At 41.6% G+C, this 20,027-nt stretch overlaps 1 long non-coding RNA gene across 1 annotated transcript in view; it reads left to right on the top strand.

Moving 5' to 3' along the window:
* The first annotated feature begins 276 nt into the window (after positions 1-276).
* The window catches only part of LOC128352479 (uncharacterized), an 83,035-nt gene continuing 63,284 nt past the window's right edge, over positions 277-20,027 (top strand). Inside the window, exon 1 of the long non-coding RNA XR_008320437.1 lies at positions 277-386. This is a non-coding gene — a long non-coding RNA (uncharacterized LOC128352479). The remainder of the gene's footprint in view (positions 387-20,027) is intronic.

Here is a 20,027-nt window from a genome sequence, read left to right as displayed (position 1 = left end):
AATTACTGCTCCTCCCAGGCGCGTAACAATGATAGGGCAAGGGGAGACAGTTGTCTGGGGGCCCCACTGCCTGGAGGGGCACCCCAGAGGCACCTCATGTGACTCCCCATTGCCCCCTGCCCAGCCCCATAGCCTCTCACCCACTTGCCCTCTTCGCCGTCTCTCCAGCTTGTTCTCCTGGCCGGCAATGGAAGCAGCAGACAAGCTGCAAAGAGCTCCTTTTCTCCCGCCTCTCAGCTGATCAGCGGGTGGGCGGGGCTTCCACGGAGGTCTGGTATAGGCCTCTGTGAAGCCTGAACTCCAGTAGGGCCCAAGCTAGCCAGGAAGGAGGAGGCAGCCAGAGTGGCTACCACTGGTCTCTGCAGCAGAAGACCCCCTGCTGCCAGGTAGAGTGTGAACTCCTTTTTGTGGTTACCTTCCCACCCCCCCACCCGGATATATAGGGATCTGCTTGCCATAGGGCTTTGATATGGGGGGGGAGGGACTGAGAAGTCTCTGAATATTTATTTTTAAACAGCTTGGAAAATTTGCTGGCTTAAAAAAAACTATCTAAAAAGTCCTATAAGTGGCTTGTTTCATGGCAGAAAATTACAAAAACTTCTGGAAGAAACAGTATTATATTTATTTTATTCATTCATTTATAAATGCACTTATGTTCAAGATGTTTTGTAACCCAGAAGGTCTGAGTGAGAACTGTGAAGCATGTCTTCTGCTTTTATTTTATTTTATTTTTCTTGTGTGTGAACTGCTCCCCAATAACTTGCAGGGACTTCAGGGTAAATCTGGCCAACATGTGAATGCAGCACCTCCATTCCAGAGGAGATGTGTGTTAAAGGGCTTTAAAAGCCTCCTGTGAAAAACCTCCTGGAATCGAACTTGACTGAATTTGTTCAGAATTCTGAGAAAACAAACATAGGTTCACCCTGCATGGTTGAAAGGCTCCTTGGCTAATCTGCAGCGAGGGGCCCATTTTAATCATTCATCTTTTTAGTGTGTTCTAGGCATTAAAAGTAAAACAAATGTATAGTACTCAATGTATATCACTATATATTGTGACGTGTGCGTGTGTGTATTCAGTGAAATGTATTTCCAGGCAGCATACTTATTTTGGAATATCAGACTTAAATCCTTGGGGGCCTGCGGTGTGTGGAGGCGCTGGACTTTGAGTGGGGGGCCCCCATTTTAAAATCTTGTCTCTGGGCCCACTCCAACCTTGCTACGCCCCTGGCTCCTCCCCACTCTGTTGCAGCACAAGGGTCAAATGCAACTAGATCATAGCATGAGACTGATACAGCACATTCTCCTTTGCAATCTTTGATACAGTACATAGGAACATAGGGACATAGGAAGCTGCCATATACTGTGTCAAACCATTGGTCCATCTTGCTCAGTATTGTCTACAAAGACTGGCAGCAGTTTCTCCAAGGTTGCAGGCAGGTATCTCTCTCAGCCCTATCTTGGAGTTGCCAAGGAGGGAACTTGGAACCTTCTGCTCTTCCCAGAGTGGCTCCATCCCCTGAAGGGAATATCTTACAGTGCTCACACTTCTAGTCTCCCATTCATATGCAACCTGGGCAGACCCTGCTTAGCTAAGGGGACAAGTCATGCTTGTTACCACAAAACCAGCTCTCCTCCTAGTACCAGTACCCCTGAGCCTGCCATAAAGGCATTGCCAAGGGTCAAGGGACCCTTGGCAATAATATGGGCAGTGTAGTAGGGTGGCTGCAGGACAAGCTGGAAGCACCTGAAATGGACTGGAGATCTGCTAGCAGGAGGTGTTCCATTCTCCACCTCCACCTGGTTTCTATGCTCTCCCTCCTCTTGCTGCAATCTACTATCAGTACAGTCCACATTGTTGCTGAGGGTTCACAGGTTGCCCTGCTTATGCTTTGTATGAAATCTGGATTTAACAAAGGGAATTATTTCGTTCTTTCAAGACACAAGTCGAGAAGTTGATGACATTCACAAACAAGGGAGCTCTAATATGAATTTTCACTGGCTGACATCCTGATGAATGCTTTGTGCATACTTCTAACACATATAGTGCTAGCCCCCATGCTTCTGAAGTATGGGTGCTATTGTTCAAGAATGAAACCGTTTGTGGCATATGCTTGTGATGCATGATGCTTGTGGTGCATGATTACTGTAACATTGTGCAGTAGCTTCAGCAATGCACTCTTCTGTTCTGTTGTCTGTTCATCCTGTTTTGTCCATTCTGTTCTGTTGCCTGAACACCTTCTGTCTATCCCGACACTACTACAAGTGGCATTTTGAAAATGCAAATGGACAAAAACATTATGAATCAATTTACAGTTCTCAAAATGATTCACAATGTAATCACTTGTCCAATATTATTTAAGTGGGTGGAGCTTGCATATCACCAGTCAAATTTTTAAAGTTTTAATTTAGATACCACTCAAACTACTTTGTTGCCTGACAAGACCTTGCTGGAAAATGGAAACGGGGAAAATGATCCTATTGATTCTCCTGGGTTTCTCAGCAATTCTTTGATACCAGTGACCACAATATTGTTCTGGGGTGGATTTAGGCAGTTTTCCAGTAGCTCCATTAGACACTACAGTCTCAGTCCCAGAAGTGGGTGCTGGGAGGCTACAGTTCCATGTTGTGGCCTTTGGTTTTCAGGTGTCACAAAAATATATCATTCCTCTCATGCTTTTAAACATCTACACTAAACCATAGGAGGGGTCATCTGAAGGATGGGACTAAAATGTTATCAGGATGCTGATGACACACAGCTGTTCCTCTCATTTCCATCATCTGTTCCAAGGGTGATGGAAAGCCTGAATCACTGTTCATAATTGGTCAGTGTTGAGTAAACTGATTTAATCCAAACAAGATGGATGTACTGCTGTAAGGAGTTCTGTTCATCTGGATGTAGGTGTGCAACCTGACTGTTCTGGCCAAGGGCCAGAGGACCTGTTCTGGACAGTCAACTGGAACACAGACAAAAAGCCTAAAGTAATCAAGCAGCCCATAACCAACTCATGAATCCCTGGTGGAAAAGATGGTGGCCACCAGTGCAGGCTCCAAGAAGCATCCCAAGCACTGCTGCTGTTATCAAGTCAAGCTTACTCCAAACTCTTGTGGGAGCTAAGCTTACTTATAATGATGGAGTCAATGCACTTGTTTCCACCACTGTGACACTAGGCGCAGTTATAGGGACCAGCACACTGCATTACCGGTAAACAGAGATAGTGGACAACAGTATGGGTGCTCTACCACAATACTAAGTCAGACCCATAATGTTACTTGGCTAAGGGCCCACAAGGACCACGTGCCCATACTAGTTCTAGATGAAGTTGTACTCTCTCTAAAGGACAAAGTAAGCAGTTTGGGGATGGGATGCTCCTGGACTTGGCATTGTCTTTGGATGTCCAAATTACATGAGAAGCTAGGAGGGCTTTTACCAGTTTCACTACGTTCACCAGATGTGGTCTTATTTAGAGAAAGTGGAGTTAGCTTCTTATGCCTAAGTTACAGCAGGCCCACATTATTGTAATGTGCTGTATGTGAGAGAATTTTGAAACCGCAGTTAGTAAAAATGTGGCTACCAGAATGTTGGTTGAAGCCCAGCAATTACACTAATCTTATACCAACCACATTAATTATCTACTTGCTGGGCCACCTCAGAGCATTTATTTTCTCCACCATCCCCATCACTATCCTATCCAGCAGCTGCTCGAGAACTCTCGCGAGAGCTGCCACACATGGGATTAGTTTAAGAGAATTATATATAAAGATAGTTTCTATGCTCATTTTGAAGTGATAGTGGTATTAACCTTAAAGCTCTTAACAACCTGGTATGAGATTATCTCAGAGATCACCTTCATGCTCAAGCCTTAAGATTGGCTTCAAAGACCCTGCTCTCAGGCCCATCCCCACTAGAAATCTGATGGGTGGGAATAACATACATCACAGTTGTCACTAGGGTTAGCATAATCAGTTACCAAGGGCCCACTGCTGATCCCTCAAACTACCTCTGTACCTATAGGCTTCAGGTGGTATGAAGGAGCTACTCTCTCAGGGCCCACCCAAATAAGAGGAAGTCCATGAAGTGCCATTTTCTGAGGGCCCCTGATGCACGGATCCCTTTTAGTGGTGATGCCACAATTTTGGATGTTGGTCTCTGGAGAGCTTTGTGAGACTCTGCTTCTCTTTTTATTTTTTGATGGGTTCTGAAAAATTTTTTATTCAGGCAGGCATTTAAAGTGTGATTTTCTCTGTTCTTTCCTGTGCTTTATGCTGCCTTCTTTGGTTGATGTTCTGTTTTTAAGATCTGGATGCTGGGTTTTTTTGTGTCGGTTTCATATAATAACTTTTTTGTTGTTTATATGATTATTTATGTAAGCTACTTTGAGTACACTTTATATAAAAAGCAAGATAAAAATGGAATGAATGAATAAATAAATAAATAAATAGTGCTGTTTGAAACCATGTCTGACATATATAAACAAGCAAAGTTGCCCTTATCCAGTGGTCTGTTCTGTGTAGAGAAAGAGTGATGCATGCTCAGAAATAGTTTTAGATGTTTGTATAAAATTTACATCTAAATAACATCAATCCATCTCTCTCCCTCCCTCCATCTCCCCCTCCCCCTCCCTCTCTCTGTGCTTTTTTAAATGACAATTAAGTTTTTCTGGTTTCATTAAAACATCTTCCTATCAGGCTGAAAATGTGATTCATTTCAATAATGTGCAAAATGTTAAAAGACTGTCATGATATCTCAATTTCTGTAAAGATCTTGTTATGAGAATTACTTCTTTATTTTATGTATAGTTGTGTACTTAAGACTTTCCATTTGAGGGGGGGAAAACCTTTCAGATTTCCATTACTGCTCAAGGGAATCCCATTTGGCAGCTTGTACAAGAATCTGTTTGTATTTATGACAATCCTCTACCATTTGTCAGTTAGCCAGTCAATCTAGCTCACCAATCTGCTGCCAGCTTTTTTTAAACCTTAATCACTAGCTTTCAATATAATAATTAGCAAGTGCTTCTCAGAGTAATCAAGATAGATTATGCCTCCAGATTTCCCTTTCCTCTTCTAACTTAGCTCTATCAAAACTCATATGGTGAATGGAAAAGTCTACAGAAAAGGGTAGCAGCCAAGTAAGGAAAGGGTTTAAACTGTGGATTTGAATAACAAAATGGGCTAAGTTCGGAAGCCAATGAGGAAGAAATATAATAGTAAAAGTAATAGTAATAGTAATAACAATAGTTATAACAATAACAACAATAATGGTATGATGCACAGTTTTAATGGGGATGCTGTGGATCTAAAAGAAGCGACACTGCTGTAGAGAACCAGCAGTTGTACTAGCAGCATTACCACAGGTTTTCCCATTTGTGACAAAGATAAATATGATAACGCTGCTAGCACAACCACTGGCTTTCTGCAGAGGAACCACTACTTCTGGGTCTCCACAGTAGTGCCACAAGACCTACCATCACCTAGGATTTCACATCATGTCAGCCTGGGAAGCTATGAGTTGGATCCTAAAAAGCATGCTCAAAAGAAAGGTGCTCTCCTTCTCCTTCTCTGGAATTTCTTGCCATGGGATGTGGTGATGGCCTCCAGCTTGTATGGATTTAAAAGGGGCTTAGACAGGTTTATGGAGGACAGGTCTATCACTGGCTACTAGTCTGATGGTTGTGGGCCATTTCCAACCTCAGAGGCACAATGCCTCTCAATACAAGTTGCAGGGGAGCAAAAGCAGGAGAGAGGGCATGCACATACCTATTTCCTGTGGGTTCCCCAGAGGCATCTGGTGGGCCACTGTGTGAAACAGGATGCTGGACTAGATGGGCCTTGTGCCTGATCCAGCAGGGCTGTTCTTATGTCCTCCTCCTCCTCCTCCTCCTCCTCCTCCTCCTCCTCCTCCTCCTCTTAGAAGCCACATATACTCCTGAAAAGACACTCCTGAGAGTCAGTGGACAGGGAAAGGTTGGGATCCAATGTGGGTGGCTGGAATGTGAGGAAAGAATTCCCAGAACTTCTATGGAAGCACCTTGCATGAGCCAGTAACCTCCCCCCACTTAAGTGGGGTTTTTTATGTTGCTTTGCTCTGACACTGTGCAGAAAGACATGGATTATATGATGCTTGACAAAAAAAATAGTCCATCAAATACGTAAGTTAGAATGTTGGCTAAAGTTATGACATATTCATTTTTGACAACACATTAAAGTTTAGGAGCAGTGCTAAGCTGAAATGGAAGAACACATTTCACACACATATTTGACCCTGAAAACCATGCTCCCCATTTAGTAATTTTTCACATTCCTTTGCAAATGGGTCAGAATTGGATCCATAAAGGGCCAACTAACCACTCCTTTCACTAAAAAAATGCCCAAGAATGCTCACCAAATATCCCCCCTTCCGGTGTTTCCTGTTCACACTGAACCTGCCAGCTGTGACGAGCTAACTCAAGATGCCACAGGCAAACCAGCTCCTGACTAAAGCCAGTCTATAGGGAAACAAAAAATCCTGCCCAGTCCTGAAGCAGGGAAATAGCCAAAGCCCATTCTGTCCCAGGGGAGGGAGGGAAGAAAACTGATAAATTCGCCAAAGAGGTGCTAGGTGAGGGTGTGTGCCAGAGACTTCTGCCAGGCCATGCTCCTCTTACTGGGGATTTATTAATTTATATTTTATTTTTACATTTATATCCCACTCTTCCACCATGGAGCCCAGAGTGGTAAATATTATGTTTATCCTGACAACAACCCTGTGAGGTAGGTTAGGCTGAGAGATAAGTGACTCACCCAATATCACCCAGTGGTTGGTCCTAACCCATCCATGCCTCATGCTCCTCCAGTCGGATGGAGCAGTCATCTCCCCCGAATGCGGCAAGGACTGTGGAGATATTTCTGCTAATTTATGTCCTATATCTGAGTCTATATTTTAAACAAGCATTAGTATTTTATACCAGAGACATTTTTTAAAAAAATCTCTTTGATAAATGCCTGTAATTTAACAAGTTCCAAGTCTTATTATGATTATGCAATACATGCAAAAATTATCTGACATGATTTTGTTTTGCCAGTGCTGAAACAAGCATCTTATTATTAATGATTCAATATAAATACAATCTAGGCTTTTAAATAAATGTATAATAGATGGAAATTGGTATTCATAAGCTAAGTACACAGATCTAAAATAGTTCAAATCTTAATATTGATGGCAAACTTCCTTCCTCAAAAGTATACATGGAAAAGAGAAAATTGCTGTTGAAAGATGTATGCATAAATGATGACATTTGAAAAAATGACATGACCACTATGATCTTCCCAGGCAGTGCTCATCCCCACAAACACAAATTAGAATAAATGAATCCTGATTGTAACAAAAACTATTATATGCTCTAATTCTGTACAAATTTTATTTTGAACTGTTGAGAAAGAGCAATTCTACATAGAGAATTAAATAATGTGGATGTGCAGAGAGCAGGGTCACACTGTAGCTTGAGAAAGAAAGATTGAAGGACCTGGTGTGTCTATAATAAGGAGCAATTACAATTGAGAAACACTTGTAGAAACATACCCAGGGCCCTTGCAGGGTATAGCGAGCCACCTAATGGTGCAGTGAGGAAATGATTTGATTATCAAGCCAGAGGCTACCAATTCGAATCCCCGCTGGTATGTTCCCCAAACTATGGGAAACACCTATACTGGGCAACAGTGATATAGGAAGATGCTGAAAGGCATCATCTCATACTGTGTGGGAGGAGGCAATGGTAAAACCCCTCCTGTATTCTACCAAAGATAACCCCAGGGCTCTGTGGGCACCAGGGCTCGAAATCAACTTGACGGCACACGTTACCTTTAGCAGGGTATAGAAGGGCATTTTACTGGTGTCTGGAGCTCCAAGGGAGCCTGGCCTGGATTTCAAGCCAATTAACTTGAGAACAACTGAGGCTAAATTGTAGGTGTTTGGGGGTGTTTATGCAAACTCATTGGCTGATGATGTACATGTCTAGCATGAATGGGAAGGATTTGTGGAGATGCTGCTGGAGACATGAAAGCCATGGCACTGCTGTAGAGAATGGACACAAGTCTTAGAAATGTTGCTACAATGGGAAGAAATACAGTAACTCTTCTAGAGCTGCTGCCAGTTCTCTAAAGAATATCACAACAAAGGACAGACATGTGTGTACGTACTAGTCAGCCACAAGGCACGAGCATCTCAGAGTGATGGTGGTCTCTGGCTTCTGGCTTGCTTTGTTGCCAATTACGCCTCAGTCGACAGCACAAATGTTTTCTTTTTAGTGCATTATTGTTTCCATTTCCTAAATTAAACACATATTTTTGTCACTCTAAGGCACTAGGTCATCTGATTCATGCTGTATCTTCAACACCAAGAGTTGGCTGAATAGTAAATCTGGAATGCTGCGGAACAGTATGCCCCAAAAGTATAGACAGATTCCAGCCATGAATATTAAAGAGAAGGAAATCTTGCTGGGGAAATTTCTGCATCAGCAGGAAAATCTAGGTGACTTACAAGATTCATAGAGGCTGTTCTCATGAGCAACCTAGGCCAGACTAGGGCAGCCTAGCCTGGGCTAGGCTGTTCGTGTGGAGCACTGGTATTCACACAGATCCCAGCACTCTTGCCCAGCCTAACCCCACTCTTGAGCCCGGCTCTTAGCTGAGGTTAAGAAAGCAAGCACTTCCTTAACTCGGCTGCTGGGCTGGTGTGTCCATGGAGCCGAGGAGACACAGAGACATGCAACTAGAATGCCCATCTGATGGGGGAATCCCCCAAGGCACCACAATCATCACACAGTGCCTTGTGGGATATGCAGAAGCAGGGAAAATGAGTCCGACCCTTGTTGCTCCATGCTGCTCCCGGCAGTACAGGCCGTGTGGAAGTGTGGCTTGCATGCCCTTGGGGCTAAACACAATCATCTGGGGGATGGTAGGTCGAATCCGGCCTTCCCCCCACCAGGCGAACCCTGGCCACACGGCCACATGTGAGGTAATGTGAATAGCCCCATAGTGTTTTCTGAAGCAGAATGTTCTGAATAAATAGCACCCAAACACTAATCATTCATTTGAAATGAGGAACAATTTACACATACCAGGGTTATATGGTGCAGCATCAATTCAGTTGGGGGCCTCATCGTTTTGGATTCCCTTCTGCTAAATTCATGATTTTTAAAATGGTTTTAAAAAGGTTGATCTGAATCAGGGATGAAGACTGGCCCCCAATCTGTATGTACTTACAGACTGGACAGGGAACAGGAGAGAGAGACTTGATGTTTCTGGTACTGAGGGAGCAGTTGCTGTGGATGTTTCACTTTTAAAAAGGTTTCAAGTAGAAGGATTTTTGTTTGTTTAATTTCCCTGCAGCCTGAGAAAGGTGCAAGTTTTATTGGGAACAATAGTCTTTTCTGAGGTTGCAACCATTGCAGCAGCACCTCCAAATGACTATGGTTCTCAAGAACCTTTTTACCTTTCCTAAGACTGCACGGGAACAGAACAAAAACCATTTTGCTGGAAAGCTTTCAAAAAGTAAAACCTCCATCACTGCTCCCTCACTGCCAGGAATAAATTTAAGTATATCCAAGTTGTCTCCTTTTCCCTGTCAAGCCCAGTACATCAATTCAAGTGTCAGGGGAGTGGCAAGGTTGGGGAAGAACGCAGAGACAAAGCAAAGTTGCCAGTTTAAATTTGCCTTGAACAGATAGCGGTTTCATTTGGCGTGATTTGAGCCAAATGGGGTTCAGATCTTTATTTCCTAAGGCCAATCAGATCCAGATGCATCCACCAAAGTTTCATACAGTCTTAATGCATAATTTGCCTTGCTTCATTTCTTCACATCTGTCATGTAGTCCTGTAGCTATCACATGAAAAAAGTGATACATAAACATATATGGTACATACAGTAGTTACTATTTTGATATCCTAAGCAGTATTTTTGCGATTGCAGAGACTTCCAAATGTGACAGTTATCACTGCTAAATATAAGTTTGGAATGTCCATGTATCACTAATTCACACACTACATTTTCTTCTAACCAACATTTGCCCAAGGACAATGAAGAGCAATGACAAAGAAGACACATGTATACATTGGACCTGAATCTTATAGATTTTAATATAACTCAGATTATGTGTAAATAATAACAAATTAGAATCAAAGTTTAACAGTCTAATCCTCTGAAGGGACACATTTATGCCAAGGGAATACCACAGTCCAGAATATTGTGCAGGGGTGGCATAACTACAATGCTATTATTGCAAGCAAAAAATGGTCAGTGTAGAACTGGCAATGACTCATTCGTGCGGCATTTTCAATACATATGGTATGCTATTGCAGCTGAATATTGATGTGGAATGCAGTTAGCTGGCAATCACCACAAATGCTGAAAGAAACTGAAGTTGGTGGCATTCCATATCAAAATAAAGCCAGTGCCTGCCCAGATGCCCTAACTGAGCGACTGCTGGCTTGGGCTGTCAGTGGGATGACCCACAGGAGGTTTGGAGGAGCCCCCCCCACTGTCCCTCCAATGTCTCTGCCACTGCTAAAGGTATAGTGGCCCCTTTTTCTCCCCCCCCCCGTGGCCTTTAGGAAGAGTTGGGGAATTCCACCTTTACTTGTAAAGGGGAATCCTCAAGTATTCCCCTTTACAAGTATACCTGAATCGGCCTGTGAACTGGTTCTTAGAACTGGGTCCGGTCCTGTTTGAACTCTGGCTGGCTGAACAAGGCTGGTTCAATTCGAACTACAATTTAAATCAAGCCGGCTCGCACACCGCTAGTGGAAGCATGAAAGTAACACTTCAAGAAGTTGCTTAAATTGCTACAGGTTCCTAGAGCATTTTCGGGTCCTTTTGTCCATTCAGAATTCCAGTTTTAGATTTCCAGAACTCCAAATCCAGTGTTGAACATGCTACTTAGGAGTCCTCATGCTACTTAGGAGTTTCCGCGCTGACCATAGACACAAGTTGAAGCATTATATAAAGAATTATTTTGCCAGACCAATATAATGTATTGTTACAGAACAGAATGAAGCTGCATTAAATCATAACATGATTCTGTTACAAATAAATCAGGCAGAATTTCTAAGGAAAGGCTGGGCCAAAGCAATTCACTGTGACAACTAATCAGGCTTTCTTACACCCTGATCCTATGCATATTTATTTGGAAGTCAGTTTTACTATATTCAGCTACTTTGTTGCTTCATCCAAATATGCAAGAGGGACAAGGGTGAATACATGCTTCGCATGCAGAAGGTTCCAGGTTCAATCTCTGCCCTCTCCAGATAGGAGTGGGAAAGACCCTCGAAAAAATAAAAATGACCCACAGTCTGACTCAGTAGAAAATAGCTATTTAAGTTCATATGAGCCTTAAACTTCAATATGGTCTTCAGTCTTTGATTTTTCATATGTAAGGCCCATTAAATAAACCTCCTAGAAAACAAGTGTAGGATTGCAGACGGCAAATATACCAAATTTTATCTTCAGGTTGCCCTATGCTGAGAGTGAACACATGGCCTTTTAGTACTGACACTCACAAGTAAGGATCATCACGATTTTCCTAGTCAGGTTATGTCTAATAACCTATGTCTAAATTTAACATGAAAAATACCTTCATTCAATGGTGGAAAAGAACATCCATAACTCAGGTTTTTTTAAAAGAAAGAAAATTGAGTAAAGTATATTATTTTTTTTTAAAAGGTTCAGCATGACACCTTAAATTATGCATGTAAAAGTATCAAATTAAGCAACCTGATTTTTTAGGCTTGTATATTATGTTCTCAAATTTGATACAATCAATTAGTAAAATTGTGGTACAAATTAAAAAAAATGCATATTGATTTTTTAATGGATATAGTCCACATTAATTGAGTGAATAAATAAAGATTAATGAGCCGGGGTAATTGAGGTAATTATGATCATAGAATGGAATTGCCTTTTGATGAAACCCCCATAAAACTTGTTTATGGACTGTCAGAAGCATGCTCTCATCACCACTGTGATGAATTTTATATCTGCAATATGCAGCATATGTTTTCCAATAAATTAAAATGACATAGTCAAATATTTTGATAGATTTTGCTTAGCTTTAATATAAACTGAGAGATAGTTCTGTGCAAGATACTGATAATCTTCAATCATGCTTATTTCTGTAGTTTTATCAACCAAAGTTTACTGCAGATTACCTGATGACAAACTGGTAATTCAGTACATTCTTGAATATGCATTGAATATCATTAAAGCACCTTCCAGAAAAATCTAAAACACTATTTTTTGTTTTTCATAGAAAGGGAAAAATAATTGTTTTAGACACCCATTCTTACTGTTTGACTGTGATGTGTAAGAGACTACAGATGAATGGTTAAAATATCACTTACATGGATATCAGGGATTTAACCTGGGATGTTCTACATACAAGAAGATGCTCTGCCACTGAACTCTTGCCCAATCCGCTAAGGAAAATATCTTACAGCAGACAGTACTCACATGTAATCATCCATCGAATTGCAAACCAAGCAAAATTCTTATCAGCAAAGGGGAGAATTCATGCTTGCTACCACAAGCATGACTTAGCTACCAAGGCTGGCTTAGCTACCAAGGCTCTGGGGCAGGGGGAGGCCCCAGAAATCTTAAATCTGCCCACTCCTGGTATAAATAACTATAAATGGTAGATATAATGATTTCTAAAGCCACCTAATGGCACAGCAGGGAAGTAACTTGCCTAGGGAGCAAGACGTTGCTGGGGGCGAATCCCTGCTGGTGTATATCCCAGACTATGAGAAACACCTCTATCAGGCAGCAGCAATATAGAAAGATGCTGAAAGGCATCATCTTACATTGTGTGGGAGATAGCAATTGTCAACCTGTCCTGTATTCTACAAAAGACAACCACAGGGCTTTGTGGTTGCCAGGAATCGAAACCAACTCAATGGCACACTTTACCTTTATAATGATTTCTAAGTACCTGGCATATCCCTTACCAGATAAATTGGTCACACTGGTCTAGTCACATAAAGGTAAAAGGTAAAGTGTGCCATCAAGTCAATTTCCACTCCTGGCACCCACAGAACCTTGTGGTTTTCTTTGGTAGAATGCAGGAGAGGTTTACCATTGCCGCCTCCTGTGTAGTATGAGATGATGCCTTTCAGCATCTTCCTATATCGCTGCTGCCCAATATAGGTGTTTCACCAGCAACCTTCTGCCTGTTAGTCAAGCATTTACCCCCTGCGCCACTTAAGGTGACTCCTAGTCACCTACACACAATTTATACACTGAACAAGGATGTCATCTGGAAAAGGGAGACTATACATGAAGGAACAATATAGATAAGGGGGCTAACAGCTGTGGAAGGGTTCTTGAATGACTAGAGATATTACTGACACGAAAGGCAGAAAGCTGGATGGCAATCTGGAAATGATTCATCTGTCACTTTATCAATCAACTGTATGCTGCTGTAGGCAATAGTAAATAAGCTGGGGTTTTAACTTTTTACGCTTACTTGTTTTAAAAATTGTTCTTTTAAGTGTTGCAACAGTAAGAAGCATAATGCAGCCTTCTGTTTTATTGGCATAAGAGCTCTCTGTGGAAATGTTAATGGCTCTTGTGTAGCTCATTTGCTGAATAATAATAAATAGTTGCTTCAAAATAGCTGTCACTCGATCCAAGAGCTGTTAATGAAATAATGCCAGCACGCTGTGTGGATCATTGTAATTAACCCACATGTTGGAGTTAAGAAGTTTTGCAATAGAGAATTTAAAAAAATACTGTGAACTTATGAACAGCCAGAAGTGTGAAAAACTATGAAACATGGAATGTGCAAAACTTTAATAGCTAAACTGAGGCAAAATCAAATTGTCCTGAATGAAATCATGGTCTGTTTGGGGTCAATTGGGTTGAATCAGGGCCAATGATTCAGTCCTGATTCAGGTTTTGAAGCTTTGGCTTGGCTTATCCCTTTCCCCCTTACCACTTATCTGATCTTTGTTTAGTAGTTACTGGGCAGGATCAGGAGAGGCTTTACTGTATTTTCAATATTGGTGGCAATGGAGCAGTTTTTGAGGGAGCCTCTGAAAAAACTCCAACTCCCAAGATATGTTGCATGTTTCCTAGAACTGAAGGAAGAACTGGGGGGATGGGAGAGTGGACTTTTCCAGAAGTCTTTTTTTTTAAAGGAGGCTATACTGCAGCAGCTACTGCTCCCTCAACATCAGGTTAAAAAAAAGTCTCTCTTGATCCTGCCTTGTAGGTGCTAAAGAAGGGTCAGGGCAAGAGTGAGGAAGGGTTGGGTCAGCTTCATTACGATTTGAAGCAACCTCTTCACAACTGGCCGAAGAAACTCAGGCTATTCCTAAACATTGAACTGAACTGGGAGCCTCTTCAAAGCACGGATGCAGTCCTCAAATCAAATCTATGGTGATTTCCCAACAGCTCATAGTATTTTATGTGGAAACTGGATCATGCTTTTTATGGTTGCTGTTGATTGTTATTATGTGCTGTTAATAGATGAAGAATCTCAGTTTGTTGTACGTAGAATGAAAGTATGCAAAGCATTCCCACTTTTCAACATCTACAATCATCCCTAAAAGAAAAAGATCAAAATTGCTGGCGCGGGGCAGCTCTATACCCTCTTGCCGCCCCTGTCAGCATAATACCAGAAGTGGCCAGCATGTGTGTGTGTGTGTGTATGTGTGTATCACACATGCACACACGCACCAGCCACTTCCAGTATTATGCTGACCAGGGCAGCAAGAGGGTATACAGCTGCCCTGCACCAGAGATTTTCACAGCGGTGCCAGTGGGGGAAACATGGCTCGGGAGGTAAGTATATCCCCTCCATGCCTTAAAGCAAACCCCCCACCCCCCAGGAGTGCACAGAACTGGTTCCGTGCACATCCCTAATGGCCACTCACTAGTTCATTTATGCTCTGTAAAAAGATCTTTGAGCCAGCTTGCGCCTAATTAATTCAACCTCTAAATGTGTGATACTGCCCTGTTTCATCCTGCTTGCCTCTTCTCTAGATGAAAACTTAAGTTGACTATGCCTCTGATCCAGTCCTATCTTATGTACTGCTAAGACTTTGCCAAGAATATGGCAAGCATAGGCAAATCCATTGCCTGAAATTATCCAGGGCCAGATATATCTTTACCTTTTGCCTGATGTTGCTGGGATCAACTGTGGAACTCATTTTACCCCCAGCAAGTGCAGAAACTTCAACAAGATTCAGAAGGAGGTTGGCCGTATTCACACTCAACACAGAACCACAGTTGAAGGGGTCAGAGGTTCCATGAGTGTTATGTTCAAATGCGAGCAATTGGAGTTTGGCACAGCGATGAACCAAAGGTTTCAGATTTGGACCTTCAGTCTGAACCCTTGGGTTATAGTGAGTTTCATCACCACATACAAAACCACCAGGCTGTATGCAGCCTGCGGTATATCCAAATGCAGAACTGAAGGCTGTGTCCCCTTCAACTGGAGATGAGGGAGGAAGCTCCTCCTTTAACTCCAACTATGATTGGCTGTGTGGGCTGTCCTTCAGAGGAAGAAGGCCTTCAAAGCCAGTTCGCCTCCTCTCTGCAGTCTCACTGACTGCAGAGAGGATGTTCTTAATTATGTCTGAATTTGGACGGGAGAGCAGCAGTGGGGGGAGAATCTGTGGGACCTGTGGTTCCGCATTATGTGCAAATGTGGCCATTCTGTTGATGCTTAATCATGTATCCCTCACTTGCCTAAGTGTTGAGTTATTGCCACTCCTGAGTTGGAAAGAGGAACTATTTGTTTTAAATTCATTATAGGCCAACTTGGAAGGCCATTGACTAGAAACATGAAATACTTTTTAAAAATGATGAATAAAATGCATAAACTATTTTTCAAGGGAAAGTAAATCTGTGAGAACAGACACACACAAAATGGAATGTGGTTTTAAAAAATGGTAGGTCAAGTTTAACTAAACCCAAGTTTAATTAGGTAGGGTGAGATAAATATTCTTATAAAAACAAGATAATTTTTTTAAAAATGAATGGCATTTTCACCATAATAAGCATTATTAGTTGTGAAACATCCAGTTGCTTTTCATTTTCACATAGGTGCTTTGTTGGGACACATTTTAAACTGATCTTAGATTTAATCCTGGCAAATGTTATCAATGACATCACAGCTGTTTGCTTAATAATCATTGTTCCTGGTAAAAAGGTTATGGTCTGTGCATTCAGAAGTCTTTTGTCATGCTTAAACCCATCCACAAACCATTTACTTGAAAACTGTTGAACTTCAGCCAATTTATGCCCCTGAAATAATAAATCAGCTATGTTTCTAGTGCCTCAACTGGCTTGTGGATTGAGCTATTAGGAATTGCTGTTTATAAGCAATGATTTACTGTAACCACTTTATTTCTTATGAGAAAATATTCTAGCAGAGTGAGTGGTAATCTACATTCACAAACTGCATTTTCTTTAGCCAGTATACAACATTGTGCTAATTGATCTTTTGTGTCTGTGTGTCTTAAAGCTGCTTTTTGATTCTTAATTCTAATTTGAATTTTTAAGTAGAAGGAAGCTTGGTGACTCTTATAAAAATGTTTATAGAAAATAAATTACTGGAAAATAATCTCTAGGAGTGCTTAATAGAATACAATGACTTGTATTAAAAGTCTATGAGTTGGCTTTATAATCTTTGTTAAATTAGAAATTTGGAAGCTGAGAAAACTATGTCTCTTCTAATTAGCCAATATTATTTAACACATTCTCTAGAACAAGGTGTCAAACTCGATCAGGTGGGGGACCAGGTTTAGGAACACTGGAACATAGGCAGCTGCCATATATCAAGTCAGACCATTGGTCCATCTAGCTCAGTATTGTCTACAGAGACTAGACAGTGGCTTCTCCAGGGTTTCAGGCAAGAGAATCTCTCAGCCCTATCTTGCAGACACCAGGGAGGGAACTTGGAACCTTCAGCATGAAAGCATGCAAGTGCTCTTCCCGGAGCAGCCTTATCCCTTAACAGGAATATCTCGCAGTACTCACATGTAGTCTCCCACCCAAATTCAATCCGGACGGGCCCTGCTTAGCAAAGGGGACAATTCATGCTTGCTACCACAAGACCAGCTCCACAAGACACTTCTTGGGGGCTGCACATAGCATCACGACCAAAAATGATCATATATACTTAGCAATTCATTAAGCATATTTATTAAATTATTGTTGTTACTAATAGTAGTAATAAAATAGTAATAATAAAAGAACTGTCAAATGAAATGTCACGCAATGACAGAACTTTAAAAGATTAAAAAGGTTTCTCACAGTTAAATTAACAGAAATTTAAAAGATTAAAACAATTTCTCACAGATAAAATATCAGAAATTAAAACAAAATAACTTCAAGGATTTCAATAATAACACACAGTTTATAAAAGTTAATAGCAAAATATTGATCATAAAAAGATTTATCACAGTTAAGATAACAGAAATTAAAACACTCTGCAAATTATACACTTTGGGTACAGCTATCTGCTGTGTGCAGATCAAGTACATTGGCTTCCCATTAATGTTCGTGAGGAAATAGGAGTACTTCCACTTCTCCTGCACCACTCGACATTCCTTATCTACTTTTCTTTTCATCGAACATTGCCACAAGCCTTCCCAGACACTTCTTTACTTTCCACACACTTCTTTAGAGACCTTGCCAAGAAATAGGGGCAGATGTGGGTATCAGATTTTGTGTGCGATTTTGCTAAATAAACTTCAGGGAGGACACGCAGAGAAGAATGGACACAGTAAACTCACAAATACTGTACCCCTGATTTCATAGAGAAAACCCTGTTTGCTGAGAACAGAGCACACAGAGAGATCTGTGCTACAACACATGAAGGTGAAGCTGATGCAGGGCAACATGCATTGTACATATGAAAAGTTTTAAACACATACAAGATTCCCACTCCTTAGCAAGGTTCAGGATTCCCTAGCAGCTTCCATGCCCGATTTTCCATGCTGGAAATCTTCTATGACAGATTTTCAGTAGTGATACATAGTAACACACCGGCCACATTTGTAGAGGAAACTGAGGTTAATTTTTGTTTAAAAAAAATTTAAAAAATTGTAATTTTTGTAATTTTGTAATTTTTGTAATCGCATTGAAAACATTCATCCAACCAGAGCCCAGAAATCTCCAGTTTCAGGGTAGGGGAGGCCTCCCTCTTCCTTGTCGGCTGAATCAACATCCCAGCAAGCTCTGTAGCACTGGCGTCACTAGACTGTGGGCAAGGCAACAAAATGTCTGCATTCTGCAGGGTGGCAGTAGGGATGTGCAAACCAGTTTCACATCATACAGGTTACTCCCCCTTTGCAGTCTCCCAGACTGTAAAGAATTTTCATCTGGGAGCACGTTGGGGGAATGCAGGCAAACTGCAGGTCCATTTGCCATTACGTCTGAAGGCAGCCTAAGTGATGCACACATTTGCTATATTCATACTATATATTTGTGGACAAATGACCAGGTTCAAACTATCATACTTTGGGCACATTATGTGAAGACCCATCTCCCTTGAGAAGTCCATAATGCTGAGAAAAGTTGCAGAAAAGAGAAGAGAATGACCAGCAGCAAGGTGGATGGACTTGGTTGCGACAGCAATGAATGCACCACTGAGAGACCATAAAGGCCAAGTTGAAGACAGATCATCCTGGAGAGAATCTATCTATGTGGTTGCTAAGAGCCGCCACCGACTTGACGGCACTTAATCAATCATTGATTGATTAATCAATCAATCAATCACTTCTCAAAATGCAATATATATGAAAAAATCCTTAAATTCATTGTTTCCCGGAGCAAAGTCAGCCATGAGTGACCACCTGAGAATCAAATGTAGGTACTGTCTGAATTCTTTAGAAAATGAGAAAGGTACAAGTGGAATATCTAATACAGACCATGAGGCTTCGAAGCATGGGCCATATATATCTTAATATGCCATATATTGCTTAACAGGGCACTATAAATAAATGTATAAATAGATGTAGAAGTGCATACGTTGTGCAGATATTTCTTCACCTTCAGTTCTTCATGGAAGAAGGTCTGTTCTGAATGGAAACACCATCTGTTTACTGCCTTTAACTAGTTCCTTATTATTGAAAGCTACAGCTTTTGTCTAATTAGCTGCAATTGGATTTTTAACCTAGGAAGGAGCTTTCTTACATAAAGTGTAATTGACAAAGTGTAGCTAACACTGATGGTTGGGTTGATATTATGGTTAAAAATGTTCACAGCCATTCAGACCATTACAGCTAATGAACACAGTACCAGAGGACGAGGAGAATTAGAAGAGGAAAATCTTCTTTCTTCAGGCACTGCTAACTGTCATGTGTTTGTCTGCAGAGGCGATACAGTTATGTAAGCTGTCAGTGTTTGCACTCCCCTTCAGGGCCATTTCCACATTTCAGGGCACCTGAGTAGCAGACTACTCTTCAGGTCTCAAGTGGGTCTTTCAGGTGGATCATCCTGCTACCACCCCACAAATGCTATGGACACAGAGGCAATGGCGGCTGGTGAGGGCGGCTCAGGGGGTGCGGTGGGTACCTTTAAAAGTCTTTATTGGAGATACTGCCGGCACCTGGATGCCATGGGGAGTAGCAGCACCCCCCGGCATCCTAAATGGTGGCTCTGTGGTCTCTACACATATGCAGTGCCATTTGCATGGTCAGAAACACCATGCTGACCACACAGCCATGGAATTCTGAGCACAGATTACTTCCTGTTTAACCACAAAGTATCCCCTTTGCTGCAGGGAACACTAACTCTTTGTTAGCATGCTGTTTGTGTAGATGAAATGGTATGGATTGGTTTAAGTCAGGGTTTCCCAGGGTTACATCATGCAGATGTAGCTGAACTACAACTCGCATCATCCCCAGCTACAATTTAATTCAGGGCAAAAAAGGGGTTCCGGGGCAAAAGAGTGGGGTGGGTGGTAGTGTCCAATGGATGGATGTTACCACCTAAATTTCAAAGAAATTTGGTAAAGGGGTGATTTTTAATTTTTTGGGGGGGGAAG

This window comes from Hemicordylus capensis, chromosome 3, assembly GCF_027244095.1.
Source record: "Hemicordylus capensis ecotype Gifberg chromosome 3, rHemCap1.1.pri, whole genome shotgun sequence".
NCBI classification, from domain to species: domain Eukaryota; kingdom Metazoa; phylum Chordata; class Lepidosauria; order Squamata; family Cordylidae; genus Hemicordylus; species Hemicordylus capensis.
This window is presented reverse-complemented; position numbering and strand designations above follow the sequence as displayed.